The sequence below is a fragment of the Phocoena phocoena genome, chromosome 5 (genome assembly GCF_963924675.1).
Source record: "Phocoena phocoena chromosome 5, mPhoPho1.1, whole genome shotgun sequence".
Classification (NCBI taxonomy): domain Eukaryota; kingdom Metazoa; phylum Chordata; class Mammalia; order Artiodactyla; family Phocoenidae; genus Phocoena; species Phocoena phocoena.
In genome coordinates this window covers 23,994,801-24,010,636 of record NC_089223.1, presented here as the reverse complement: position 1 = coordinate 24,010,636, position 15,836 = coordinate 23,994,801, and positions in this window count along the sequence as shown.

Below are 15,836 nucleotides of genomic sequence, written 5' to 3'. Positions count from 1 at the left end.
TGTGGCACAGGGATCGAACCTGTGTCCCCTGCGTTGGCAGGCAGACTCATAACCACTGGGCCACCAGAGAAGTCCCTGGTGCTTTTTTTTATGCTTAGATATAGGGTCAAAAAGAATGGGTGACTTTAACCATTCAAAATAAGTGAATCCTTAAAATAAGTTTGGCAGCTCAATATTCTCTTTCCTAATTAGTTTTACTTTTATATCTATTTCCAAGACAATTTTTCTGGTTAGAAAGCAATGTTTGAAAGAAACACAGAGGTGAGAATTAAGGCAAATGTTAGAGACTTGAGAACGGCATTTATATATGTGCGTGTGTATCTATAAATATATAGGTATCTCTCTCTATATATCTCTATCTATCTAATCAGTCTCTGATCAGGAAACTCCAATCTGTAAGGCGCCAAGTGGTTTTAACAGTGGCAAAGATAACTTATTAACAGCCTTGTATTGCGTGTGCCCTTTAAGTACCAAAGAAGAGAACAATGGCATAAACACTGTTCCTTCCTTTTAAGGAATTTATATCCTCAGACAGGGCCAAAAACCTTTCATAGAAAAGGTCACTCTGAAGCATCCCAGTAGGCAAATAGACTGGACACAGTGTCAGTTAGAAATTACCATAGGCCCTTAGTAATTGAGATAAAAACTAAGGGAACCTAAACTAATGCAAGGGTTTATTTTTCTCACGTAAAATAAAGTCCAGGGGTAGACAGTTCAGGGATTGTTCAGAAGCTCCACACTATCGTTAGCATTCCAGGCTTCTTGTATGTTTCTGTTGTATCTTTCTTAATGCCCATCCTCAAGGGCACCTCATGTTTATAAGATGATTCCTGTAGCTCCAGCCATCACATTCACATTCTAGGCAAGAAGAAGGATAAAGGAGGAGCAAAGGATCTGCTCAAATTACTAAAGAACTTTTCTGGAAGCTCTGCTCATCAACTTCCTCTTATATGCCACTGTCTTCTCCTATCTGTAAGGGAGGCTGGGAAGTGAACACTTGTATCTGCTTTAATAGTGGTAGAACGGGTATTAGGTATTAATATCCAGTTTAGCAGTTTCTGTCCAGGGACTTGAGATGGTTTCATCAAATAATACTAAGTGAAAGGGGGAAAACATCTGTTGATAATAGGAAAACACAAATTTCAGAATCTTAAAGTTTTTCACCATCAAGGCAAAATAAATATCCCAAAGACCTGCAAGGTGATGTGAAGTTAAGAAGCACGTGCTGGGCTTCCCTGGTGGCGCAGTGGTTGAGAGTCTGCCTGCCGATGCAGGGGACAAGGGTTTGTGCCCCGGTCTGGGAAGATCCCACATGTCGCGGAGCGGCTGGGCCCGTGAGCCATGGCCGCTGAGCCTGTGCTCCGCAACGGGAGAGGCCACAACAGTGAGGGGCCCGCAAACTTAAAAAAAAAAAAAAAAAAAAAGAAGCACGTGCGGCAGGATGCAAAGAGCAGAGAGGTTAAGGTTAAGGCTTCTGACAAACCTCCTGCCCATGTTCATTATCAAAGAGCAGTTATGGTCAGAACCCATAATGAAGATGAAGACGCTCCCATTTTGGACAAAGAAGGAAAAGTTCTTTCTATTGATACTTATGAGATTTCCTAAATATTTATGCTAATTTTTGAGATAAAACCTTCCAAGGTTTAAAGAAATAGCCATCTACCAGGTTTTAAACATATTTCGAGAAAGTACTCTCCTAAGGCAGACCAGCAAAAAACAATAAAGTTCCTGAACCCTATGGCATACATATGTGCTGAGACATTTTATGATAAAAAAATAATAATTATAATAGCAAATACTCCTATAGCATGTACTATGTGCTCGCTTTTAAAAGCTTGACTTAGATTTACTCAGATGTTTGCAGAAGCTTTTCCACAGTACAGGAGAAGGAGACAATGACACGGGATTTCTGACGGCATCCTCCTGACTCCTACTGGTGGCATTCTGATCTGAAACCGACGGCACAAGTTCTAAAAGCACAAGGCAGCTTTGCCCTTAATGCGAGATAGACATAATCTCGGTTGACATGGAAGTACAGAGGATGCCAGTACTGGTTTCAATATTCGTGAAGCTTTTGTTCTCATGAACCTTGGCAGCTTTTAAAAAAGCTTGGCTTCCCAACTAGTTTCATGATCTCCAAGCTAGTCAATGAAGGTTTGTTCAGTTGTGTCACCATTGACATCATCACGGCCAATCCATTCCTCATTGCCAATAGACTAAAACAGAGAATTGTGTAATAGGCCCATGTTTATTAAATCCATATTCCACAGCCATGTTCAAAGACTCAACAAAGGAAGTGAGACTTAGTCGATGTAAGATTTTCATTGGCAACATGGCTAAAAATCATCACTGAATTTTCTTTCCTTGGCAACACGGTATCTAACAGTGTGCTGATTGACCAAGATGCATTAAATAAAATCCATAACGCCAGGATGTCTTTCAGGAAGACTGGTGCACAGAATAAGAGACCATTCTATCCAGTATCACTCTCAAACACCAAAACGTTTTCCAAAGCAGTATTCGTGCTAACCTTTCTTGCTGCTCCAAGACTTGGACCCGCTACAGAAATTGATTCAGGCTCTATTGTAATTCATCAAAATCACTTATGCCGTTAGTTACTAGCAGGAGTGACTTAACAAAACGCTGTAATGTGGCCAATCCTGCAGCGTTGAAATGGAGATTTTTCCCTGGGTGAGACATATGTGGAAAAGAGATGACAGTGGAAACCACAGGGGCCATTGTCCGTACCGTAAACCACACTGACACAGTGGTTAGAAGCTGAGGAAACTAAAACATTTGGCAACAGAATTTCAAATTGGGGCAGCAGATAAACCAATAAGAGGGAATACAGCCGTTAGGAAAATTATTACTGCAAAAGCTGTGAACCCTGTAAAACTAGATGAAAGAGCTGCTAGCTGTGGTAGGTTTTGCTGTTAATGGCTGCAGTTTCAAAACATAGGTCAGCCTCCAGGGGGCCTCTCGTGAAGTAGCGATCTTTTAGACCAAATTCTGAGTAGACGGCAACTGTTCTATGTTCCAGAGAGAAAATATATATTATGTGTGCATTCATGTATACATACATAGCTCATCTGCATTTGCCTGTGAGTAGATCTGTCACTTCCAGGTGTCCAAATTCCCAATCTTAGCGTTCCTGACCTGCCATAACCTTGAATCAATCTACCTATTCAGCCTCATCTTTTATGCACTATTGTTTTATTTTATGCACTAGTCTTCTGTGCATTATTCCTAGCAAGAATTTTTGATCCAGCCAAACTAGTCTTCTTACTGTCTTCAATAGGCCCCTGTTCCCACCCCTGCCTGGGTAGAACGCCCTTCGGTTTTCTTTTCATTTCTTTAAGCTCCTCTCTATCCATCCTGAAGACTAACTCTCTAAAATAATTTCCCTACATTGACCATGTTCTGCTATGATCTCTAAGGGAAGCCATCTGTCATCACCGTTCAGTGGACCCTAAATCATAAACTATCTTACATTTTCATTTAGCAGTGAGCATGTCTGTTTTATTCCTTCCTCCAAATGGATTGTAACCTTCACATGGGTTGGGACTTACCCTCCTTTGTACTTTAGAGAATACCAAAGACAGAGCTATGCACATTCGAGTCAGCATCACTCTCAAAACCAAAGCTTTTTCCGCAGTGACATTTTTGCATATCTTTTTGGCTTGGCCAGCACCTGGATTTACGACAGGAACTGATTCCGGCTCATCTTTAGCGATGCATCTAAATCGCTTGTGCCATTAGTTAACATGAAGTAGCAGGAGTGAAGTTTTGTGCTTTTCATAGAACTTGGTGTTATTATCACAACTTTGTTCATAGTGCACCACGAGGACGGCAGAATGCATGTTACTATTTGCATTTTAAAGATGAAGAATGTGAAGCCCTGAGATACTAAATGCCTTGTCTAAGAATAGACAAGCTAGTGGCAAGCCTGGGGATAGGGCCTATATTTCCCATTCTCAACATTACTGAAGAAAATAATTTGACATCAAAATATAATAACCAGCAATGTCGATCTGGATTTTCTATACTCAGATTTTGCTAGGAATCTGCAAAGGAAACACTACTGGAGCCAGGATTTTATGGCAACTGCTGTACAATAATAAAATAGTTGGGTCTCCGTTATTCACCAGTTGTTCGATTGTTCAACTTCCTACTCTTTTTGGTTTCTTTCCCCAGGTTGACAAATGAAACTCAGAGCTGGTGAGCTTTCCAAGTGAAGCTTCTTGCATAGTTGAGCTATCTGGTGGCATTTAATAGCATTAAAACTGTCACTGATGATTTTTTTTTTTCTGTTCATTTCCACAATACATACAATGTTATGAAAAGTAAACTGTCAGAGACATGCTTACAAGTCGAGTCTCTCAAATCTTGCCCCACTTCCCTTAATACATAGGCATGAGAAGTAAGTGGGCAGAGGATGGGGTAGCTGGCTGCCACAGAACCAGCTGGCTGACTCTTTAATGGTGCTTTGGACCATTATCTATTACCTCCGTGAAAGCCTTTTCTATTTGTCCCGTCAAAGCCTCATTTTTACCTTCATTTAATTGACTGAATGAAAAGCAAAGGCCTAGCCATGAGAATGACTATTCGTGTGCCCCCTCTCTCTTTGGGCATCCCTTCACTTTCACCCCTTATAACACAGCCAAGATGTCCACTCAAGGCATCCACTGGGCTCATCTCTCAGTGCTCTGGGCTATAACAGAAAAACTAGGATGCTCTTAGGAGTGCCAGATTAAATAAAGGGCATCCTTTATTTAATCCCATTTACATTTGAATCTCAGATGAAGGAAAAAGAAAACAAATGACGTTTTAGTATAAGCATGTCCAATGCAATATTTGTGACATACTCGCACACAAAATTATTCATCAGACCATATTTATCTGGCCATCCTGTATTTTTATTTGCTAAGTCTGGCAACCCTAGGTGCACTGTTTGAAATCAAGCATGCCCAGGTCTTTCACAACTGTCCCAGATCCATGAGTCTTTTGCCCAGTGGGTCCCATCGCAGGGCACTCCCCTCTGTCCTGGATACAGCTGCTCTGTCAAAGAATACACAGAAGCAGTCACAGGATCCGCTTTGCCCCCTTTGTCTCTGAACTCTGCTTCAACTGTTGCTCCACGTTGGGAGCAGAAGAATCACCCAGGTTTCAAGGTAGTGTCACAAAAGTAGAATTTCATATGCAGTATTTGAATCATTACTAAAAAGAAATTAGATTTTACCGTACTGCTTATGACAGTCATTGGTTTTAATACTATGTATTACTTAGTTTGTAAAGAAATGAAGATTTCCCTCCAACTGAAAAGATATTTTGGCCAATCTCTCTAAAAAAAAGAAACCTCACAAGAAAATAAGGAACTTAGTATTTAGCAACAGCACCTGAGATTTTTTTTTTTTAAAGACTGGGCTTGAATTCTAAGGAAATTACTGGAAATGCCATTGAAGATATCAACACCTTCAAGAAGTGATTCATGACCCGTTAGCTTCCAGGTTCACATGGGCACATTAAATCTGTGTGTTGATGAGAAGGGTCTAGAAGCTGTTCATTATGCTTACAATTTATAACCAAGATATATTACAGAGATGTGGTTGTAATATCGCATGCAGGTATTAGACGGCTTGGAATCTAATAATCACTTCTCAGAAAGGTTTGCTATCTTTTACTGAAAACAAAACAAATCCCAGCTCTTTCACAGACACAGTACTATTTCTAAAATAGCTTTAGAGATTACTTAAAAATTAAGATACATCTTGCTCACCAAGTCTCATTGAACTAGTCTGACAAGTAACTAAAGAAAACTGATCCTTTGTTAAATGGAATTCATTCCTTTAAGAAAAGTTTACTGAGTGTCCACTATGTAACTGGCCCTGTTTAGGCACTAAGGCTATAGCAATGAACGGAACAGATCAACATTACCCTTTCGTGGGGCTTACTGCTACTAAGAGACAGGTGCTAACAAGAGAATGCTTTGGAAATGCAGTTTTCTGTCTAATTTAATTATTTGATTAGCCATTTGTTAATCGGAAAATACCACTTAGTTTAAGATCTTGCTAAAAACCTTTCTAAATTATACATATGCTCTGTGCTTTCAACAAATATTTAGAGCCCTCACAGTGATACTATGTTAATCCTCCCAGTCAGGCTGGCCCTGCTCCAATAAGATGGAAATCTTGATGCTCACTCATCTTTCTCTTCCCTTGAACGGCAAACCATGTAGCTTTACCACCTGCTTTTCCTTGGGTATGTTATCTACTGATTTTTCCATCATTCTCTGTTACTCGCTAAAGATTTTGGACCCTAGATTTTTATGCTGCTTTCCAAGCACAGTTGTACTATTTTGAGTACTTTTAATAGTCACTTGAACTAATAAAGCATCTAACACACTAGCCTTCCAGTTCCTTGATGTTCACAACTCCAAAGCCCATAGCTCACCTTGAGCAATTCTCTCCTCTTGGCATCTTAAGGAATGTTTTTGTGAAAAAACCTCTCCAACTCTGTACTCTCAATCTCCAACTTCCCCCCTCCACTTAGGAGTGCCTTTTAGAATTACCAACTCATCTAATCATTCTCTCAACACGTCGATTGAGCATCTGCTGTGAGCACAGCATCATGAAAGACACAGGTTGTGATAGTAAATATGAGAAACATGCTCAATGAACTTGTAATAAATAGGGTAAGAAAATAGTAGGTGAGTAATTACAAGCGTGATGAACATTAGGGAATAGCGTGTAGGTGCAGGGGGAGCTTACCTAGCCAGGGGGCATAAAAAGATTTCTCTGAGAAGCTTGTCTCTGAGACCGTTTCTACAGTTAGGTAGAAACAGAGGAATGAAGAGAAGTTAGCCAAGCAAAGCATGAAGAAGGGTATTCCCACAGAGAGATCAGCGTGTTTAAAAACTCAGAGGTCTGAGACAGTTGCATTTTTAAGGTATGCAAAAGAATTGATCATATCCCAGTGAGTCTGGGGCGTGGAAGCAGTGCCAAAGAATAAAGAGGCTGATAGAGCACCAAAGGCAGGTGCCAAATCATGTGGGTTATTGGGTCAGTGCTTAAGGATTTTGAACTTATCCTAACGGTAATAAGCAGTGTTTGCCCAAACTAGACGTCCTAGTCAATCATATAATTTACTCTGGCCAGTATCTATGACATCTTTGAAACCCAAGCCTGGAGCAAATGAAAAATCTACCTCCTGTAATCTTTTTCCTTGGTAGCTCTGTGCTATAGAGGGAAATTGCACAGCTATGGTGATTGGCGTCGTCATAATCTCTGCCTTCCCAACTCATTTGGAATGTTTTGTGTCATGTATTGCTGTCTTCACTTCTCATTTTCAGCTCCCTCATTCTTTTCAATGAATAGTCCAAACCACGTCCATCCTTTGTAATCATCTGCCCCCCAATCCCACCCCACACACAGATGGCTTTGTTTCCAATACGAGCTGGACCACTGAGCAGGAACTACTCAATGTTATACTCATGCCTACCTCAACACGACCCACAGCCTCGCTTCCACAATTACCTCCTTGCCTCCATTCATAGGCTGAGTGTCCCTTTCCCTACTCAGCACCTATTTCTCCACTTTTACTTATGACTATTTATTTTAAGATTTTTTTTTGATGTGGACCATTTTTAAAGTCTTTATTGAATTTGTTACTGTTTTTTTTTTTTAATATACATATTTTGGTTTTTTGGCCACGAGGCATGTAGGATCTTAACTCCCCAACCAAGGATCGAACCTGCACCCCCTGCATTGGAAGGCGAAGTCTTAACCACTGGATCGCCAGGGAAGTCCCACTTTTGACTATTTTCTCACGGCTTGCTCCTTTATCTATCCCTTCACTCTTCTGAACCTTTAGCTTGCCTACCATCCTGTCTTTTCTTTCTGTAGCGTGTAGGCAATTTCTTTGTACTTCACATCACACTGTCATGGAATAATCTGTTTATACAGCAGTCTTGCCTCACGGACCATATGCTCCTTGAGGGTGGGGAACACGTGCTGCACCTTCTGTCCACAGACAGCACCTCTTTCTCAAGGCAGAACTTCCCTCCCTTCCCAGGCCTTTCTGAAACAGAACACAAGGTGACAAGTTTCTTCCTCATTCCATATATGTCTTTGAGGTTTTATATGTACTAATAAAACACAATACAAAGAGTATCTTGTATACAAAAGACACTCCAGCCCGGAAGTTATGTTTAGGTAGTTAGGATAGTCTTGGAGCACTTTAGAGAAATGCCTAAACTCAAGGAGTCCCCTGGCATTTTGTTACAGGCAGGCGGCTGGGCTGAGGGGCCTTTGGGAGGAAGGTGGAAATACTGGTGAGAAACGAGAAGCATGCTGGGATGCTACCTATAGGACTTGGCCATGAGCTCAAAGGTCCTATATTCAAAAACTGAGTGTCTGGGGCCAAAACAGAGGCCAGAGAGAATCAGAAACTTGGTTGGAAGGTGTGGTGAGACTAAGAAGCCACAGGTCTCTAGTGATGGGAAGAAAGGAAGAGGAATGGGGAAGGAAGGCATGTTCCCCACTCCCGGGGGAACCTCTCATAACTAACGACACACAGAAGTCAAGGATCTTCCACCTTCAATGATCTGGCTTCAGTGGTAGTTATTTGCTTATGTTCTGAGTCTGGAGTGTAGCAAAACTGTCTAGTTTTACTGAAAGGGAAGCCCCCAGTTGAGCTGGATGCCCATCTACCGTGCTGTCGGAGTCCCCTGTGCCCGCCTCCATCTCAGCCCTCACTGCGACTGCTGCAGAGCATTGTAGCATGTCGAGCACAACAAGGAAGATCCCTGCTCTGGGGGCAAGTTCATCCGTCCAGTGGCAGATCCTCTGCTAATTAATTCAAAGCCACCACGTAAGCTAGCAACAGCCCTGGACTCAGCACAACATATGACCTCACTATGGGGCTCACAAAGGCAGGGTCATGTCTTATCATCTTTCTGCCTCTAGCACATAATAATAATAGCTAACACTTGTTGAGGTTCCGTTAATATCTCCAAGTTATACATAAGAACCTAGTCACTGAAAAATCAAGAATCTTGCCCAAGGTTATACACCTGGTGTTCAACTAGGATTCAAAGCTCTATCGCATTTTTAAATACCATGCATAGTGCCAGGCATCTAGTATGTTCTCCAAATAAACATAAATCATATGTAGACCAAAAACAGTTGAATGTAGGCAATTTCATATGGTTCATCTTGATAAGTGCTTGGTGGTGGTTGTTCCAGTTATGAAAGATATTAATGTTCATTAATGTTATGCTTTAGAGTAGGGAAGAAATGGATTCTGATTTTGTAGTAAATTTGGATTTTTCACGTAGTCTGTATTTAGTGTTACAGGAGCCGCTTTTTTCATAACAGAGTTTAGCCATATTGAGGCAAGCAGGTGAACTTTGGGGAGAAGGCAAAGGAAAAATGGAAGGAGACAGTCTGGGCAGAGAGTAGAACCCAAGACAAGAATAGAGAGAAGGGTAGTGGCTCCCGAATCCTGTCTTGAGAAATGTGGTCAGTGTTAGGCTGGAGGTGGGTGACTTGTTTTTAAAACAGTATTGTTTATGAACTAAAGCCATCCACTTCAATGCCACTATTTAACTGCAGTGACTCAAAGGTCCAGCTTCTCAATGTTTTACCTCACATCCTATAGGGAGAAAAATTTCCAATCTGTGTGTATCCAAATGGTACACTTTATCCACAAGACCCTCTGTAGGCACATGTACACACAAAGCTTTAGCAACACACACACACAATTAATTCTGTCAGAGGTTAACTACATGAGACTAAGTTGCCAATTACACAGCGTAAGAGCTAATCTCCCAAGTGATTGATGTCTATTAATAATGAAAGGCGTCTGTTTCCAAATTTTTAAAAAATTCATCTGCTTTTATTTCTTCTGGACTATTTTCTTTGGAGCTGTTTACCTTCTCCTGCAAGGCAGAGAGCCCCACAGATACATATGCAGGCCACTTTGTCTACGTTGTGTGATTAGAGGGACATGGCCCTGTTTCCAAGAGGAGTTGGGTGGGTCACAGATAAGCAGCCAGACAGCAGGCAACAGTTGGCCTAATTCTTCCAGGCACTCTGACTCAGGAAGAAGGCTTCGGAACATCTGCTCAAGAATGTTTTATTTCTCAGTGATGTGGAAAATACATGCATGAAAAATGAGAAATGAAAGTCATTCCAGAAGGATGAGTGAAGGTTTGTGAGTGAAGGGTTTTGTGGAGAATGCTTTTGGTTCACCAAGGGAGGAGGTTTTTATAATCTAGTTAAAGCTCTATGTAATCTGGCAAATGCAGATTTTAATTACCAACATTTTAATGAGCCGTAGGTTATCACTAGGGGATTCACTGCAGCCCTCTTGCTGTGATTTCTAGGACCCGCAGACTGTTGACAGTTAGAATTGCTTCACGACGACCCTACGACTCACCTATTAGGTCACAAATGATATGGGACTTTGCCCTCCTCCCTGGTGGGCATGAGTCACAAAATCACCATGTAATGTGGCCCATGTAGACAGACTGGCTGTCCTTTCCTGAGCTGTGAGAGGGCTATTGAAGACCAAAGCTTTGTAGAGTTTTTAGGCAGTTTTGTGTTGTGGTTTCTCATTTAAAAGTTACCTGCATTCTCCTGCTTTTAGGCCAAGGTTAAATATTGTCTATTAAGAATTCCATTCTCTTAAGTAACAAATGGAAACATACAAACAAGTCTCAAGATCACGAACTGAAATTTGTCAGACACCAGGGAAGCCGTTCCTGGAGACACAAGTGACTGAACCCTCATTTAACTTCAAATTCCTTCAGGATCCCAAATGCTACCTGTCCCAGAGTCTTCCAGAAATCATGAGAATCCACCTTGAGTATACTTCCCTTTTGGCCATACTTGAGGGAGAGGTAATAGTTTTTGGGGGGATAAAAGGGGTCACAGTTTCGGTTGCCTGTTAGTCTTGGGCAGAGTTGTTTAAAGTTCAGCGCACTCTTTAAAAATGCAAGTAAAAGAAACCCCAAAGCCGCCGTCTACTGCTCGCCATCCTCCCCCCTCCTCCCCCGCAGAGACCGCGTAACCTAATGAGCTGAGGTTTGTGGATGCGATGGGAGTCGCCTGCTAATAGTTGTGTTTAAAATTCCTGCTTCTTATCTTATTTACTGATTGATGGGAACGTGACTTCGCAGACCTTCCTCCCAACCATGGGACCATCCTTCTCCCGGGCAGAGTGAATCACTGGACCCAGGGAACATCGCACAACACGTTCGCTTCCTCGTTAAAATCCCCACTGACCGCAAACTCGCCGGATGCGCAGCCCCCCGGGGAGCGTCTGCATTGTGTCTTATCAGAACCACCTGAAGAGCCCGGCCACACAGGGCGGCCTTCCTCCATTTCAAATCCACGGGGTCGTGGGAGGGTGGTACTTGTCAGCCCACTCCAGCCTATGACAAAAGGCATGCCTGTGTCTTTATTTTTCTACCACTTTTCTTCTTAAATCAGCCTCCCTGGTTGGAACAAAATAAACAAATAAACAACAAGTCTCGGGGTTACTCTCAAAGAGATCACGTTTAAAAAAAAAAATCCATTGATTTCCTACGGCCAGTGTTTTTTTTCTTGTTTTTCTTTTTCGGTTCTTTTTTTTTCTTTTCTCCTCCCCCTGTGGATTCTGAAAAGAAATAAGCGGCTGTAGGCATGGCCTGTGGCTCTCTGGTCGTGCTCCTTGGGTGGTCTGAGCCGACTTTATGATTTATTCAGCTAATGGGAAGGGAGCATGACCCCCAGTGGCCACAGAAAGAGAGCTGCATGTGGGTTTAATGCCTTCACCACAAAAATGTCTGCTATGACTAAGCTCTGTGGCTGAAGTCACTGTCTGAATGGTGCTAAAAAGGAACTTCGGCATTAAGTGTGCACTATTTACTATAGATCGGCTCTTGGGATTAGGCCAAGGGGTTCTTACTCAGTTTCAAAGAATAGCATGGAAGCTGCTAGGAAAATTAGAGCTATGCAATTTATTTTTACCAGTCTCCCTGGTGAGTTACCCGGTGAAGGATTTACCTCATATGCTTTTTTTTTTTTTTCCTCCCCTCTGTTACTAAAGAATCATTTAAAACGTGCCAGTTGGTGCATTTTAGAGAGTTATAGTGGAGGTATCCCTATTTTTTTTATTGTTGATCACAGCCGTGAATCACTAGGCGATTGTTCTTTAATGTTAATTTGAAACTATAAAAGAAAGAAAGAGAACGAGAGAGAGTGAGAGAGAGAGAGAGAGAGAGAGCGCCCAAGGCCGTGGAGAAAGTTCCCTTTGCCACACGCTGCCTGGCTAGAGAGGCCTCTTTGATCCAGGGAGGTTGCCCCTCCCTGACAGCAATGTTATTGGTGCAAAGAAATGAGCACATTTTGCTCCACGTTGATTCTTTCACCGGAGAGAGGGGGACGGATGGAGTGGAGAGGGGGGAGACCTGTTTGTAATTGTGACTAAGATGGATGGTATTTACAGTCAGTCAGTATAATACCTGCTGTGAAAATTCCAGCACGTTTGCCTCTGCTGGACCCACAAATGTGCAGCGTTGAGAAGTGAATCCCTCTGATGTTTGTAGCTTGGGTTTCTGGGTCCAAAATGCAGTGAGCCTTTTTGAAATGTGCCTTGATTGTAATTTGGACTTCAAGGTCCAGGGAACATCAGGGCCGGTCCAAGCCACTGTGAAGTTTGAAAAACTTCACACGTGTGAAAGTCCCACATGACTTAGCTGCCTGGCGATTGTAGCTTAAACCAATTGAAAATGACTAGACTTTTCTCTCGTGCCAGCCGGAGTTCATTACTCCAGGAGTATGGACCCCTCCGCCCCCAACTCCCCACCCCCAGATATGCTTAGGGACTCCGGTTTCTGCTCCACGTTTTCCCCTGTAAAAGCATTTTCCTTGTATCCCTGCATATCAATGTCATTTCGTGTAATAAGGGTTAGCAACTGAGACTTCAGGGCTGAGCTCATTCCCCATTCATTTCAGTCTAATTATATGTTCCATAGGCCTTTGTGAGCCTAAACACATATTCAGCCAGGCAGGCCTTCGTTTTCCCCATCCGTGAAATGGAAAGAATACTCAGGGCTGCATCAGCCTGGTTGGCTGTTGGGGCCCTTGAGATTAACAAGGTTATCAAAAGAGAGTACTTGACCTGTCATTTTTCCCAGGCCTGAGAAGATAGTCAGGGTCAGGAAAACCACTTTCCTAAGGCATTCTGTTCTCTGTGAAGGTAGATTAAATAAAAAGATAAGTAAATCCCAGCATCCCATCTTTTCATTTTGTCTTGTTTCCTGTCTCCTTTTCTTCATTCTATAGATCCTAAGAAGCAGAACTCCTTCCTCCAAAGGGTGATTAGTATAACAATAAGACACCTACTGAGAATACAGAAATACCTCATTTAAACTAAACCTAAATAACAAGGTCCTACTGTATAGCACAGGGAGCTATACTCAATATCCTGTGATAAACCATAATGGAAAAGACTGTACAAAAGAAGGTATATATATATGTATAACTGAATCACTTTGCTGTACAGCAGGAATTAACACAACATTGTAAATCAACTATACTTCAATTAAAAAAAAAAAAAACCTAAACAAAACCTAAATGCAATGTGATATCCTGGCTTAGATCCCAGAACGGAAAGAAGACATTAGTGGAAAAACTGGCAACATCTCAATAAAGTCTGTCACAGAGTTAATAGTGTTGTACCAAAGTTAATTTCTCGCTTGGGATACAGGTACCATGGTTATGTAAGGTGTTCATTTTAGCGGGAGCTGGATGAAGCGTCTACAGAAACTCTCCATACAATCTCTGCTTCTCTTCTGTAAGCCTAATATTATCTCAAAATAAAACATATTTTAAAAAACCCACAACAAACTATTATTGCCTGATTAATTTTAGGCCCTGATTGATAACCCCTATCTCTTCCCCACACCCACCCACTCCCCCATACCCCAGGCCATTTTTGGTAGCTGTATAGGAAGCTTATTTGTGCAATAGAGTTTAGAGGGCTGCTAATGCATCCCACCTCTTACCGTCTTATTATTCTCGCAGAACTCTCATTAGTGGCCTGCACATGTTAGTTACATGTTACACATACTGTAGTAAGCAATTTGGGCCTCTTCTACGTTCTATAAGGACCTTGCTCAATGTGAGAGAAAAAGAAAGCTGTTTATAAATAAAAGCACCAAAATAAAAATGGCGATGCCATTCACCGTGTTAAATGTGACGTTATTTTTGCAGTACAAGGCAGTTGTTTTTACTGCATTCATCCACGAGCTCTGATGAGGCCTTCTTGCCAGACGTCACACCTCTGGGACTCAGCACACCACCAGGCATATTTGTGCTCAGTAAATATTTTCAGGATGAATGAAGCTCCGCACACATTTCACACGAGCAAAAGAGCCACGGCCGTCACATCGAGGACAGACTATTGATGACAGAGGTTCAGTGTGCACTGAGTATTGTACTGTTTTTCTTTCTGAGTGTCTTTCCAGCCCAGACCATAAAGGCAGGATGAGTAACGAACGCCAGGGAGATTCCCCCCTGAAACATAACTGCCTTTCAGGCCTTTTTGAAGCACAAGGTCGTTTTTGGCATTGCACGTTCATCCTTGGGTAGAGAGAGGTGAGGGAGAGGGAGAGAAATGTGAGAAGAATTGCAAGGGAATGAGAATAAGGACCAAAGGAATCTTCTGCTCTGGAGTGGGTTTCCCACCCTAACCTCCCAGTGAATCGAGCAGGGCAGATAGATCCGTCTCTGACTGCCTGTTTCTGGCACACAGGTGTTTCAGCTTTATTCAGCCAGGAAGCAGCTTCCCCCCCGCCTCGTTTTTCCAGGGGAGGGAGTTTTGGGGAGGTGGGAACACCCACGATTGTTTCTCAGAATAAGAGGAAGGCAGGGGGTGGGGGAGGGATCCCAGCCCACCCACCGCTTATAGATTCGCTGGCTTTCCTGCGGGTCAGCCTTCTTCTGCAAGGTGTAAATCAGAGGGCAGATCCATGATCTGGGAAGTTTTCCAGATGCATGTCGCACAAAGGCCCATGTGTTCTCAAGGTGCGGAAATCACATGCCATCGGAGCAGGTCTGGGACACCAGACCTATGTTGGGACATGTCATCCTGTCTTCAGGTCCTCCACTTAGCGGAGAATGATGTTGCAGACGCGGTGCAGGAGCTCGGAAGCCCAGGGAGTGGACGGTTAAGAAAAGCCGCCTTGTGTCCCACGGCCCCCCCCCCACCCCCCACCCCGCGGCGGAGGCTGCAGACGGGCCTGATGGGCTGCTCCACGGACGTCAGTGCCAGACAGTGCCTGCCAGATGTGCTGGCGAGGGCGGGACCCACGAAAGTCAAGGGGGAAGCAGCTCCAAACAGGCCAGCACAGCACCCGGGTGTCTCTGCGGTTCGGCTCCCCCGCCGTGAACTTGGCGACAGCACCAAATCGACAGAAAATGTTCAGTTTCTTGCTCCTTCCGTCTGTAATTGACCCTGACTGTAGGACCTAAGCAGTTAAACTGCTTGGGCATGTATATATTTTTCACTCCCTCTCCCATTTTGAAAGTGAATTTTCCAGGCGGAATCTAACTGAGAGTAAATTGTTTTCTGGAAAGTAAATCATATGTTAGGAGGTTACATTAACTTCCAGATCATTTGGGTGACATTTGGTTATTTCCCGCCCCTGTCTGGAATTAATATTGCATCCAGAAATCTCTGAAGGAAGGGCTTATTCATAGGGAACAAACACTTCCAGTTGTGTTAACTTCTCTCCTTTTCGGATCTTTTCATTTTCCTTTGAATAGAATTCTTCTCCTTCGTTTGTTTGG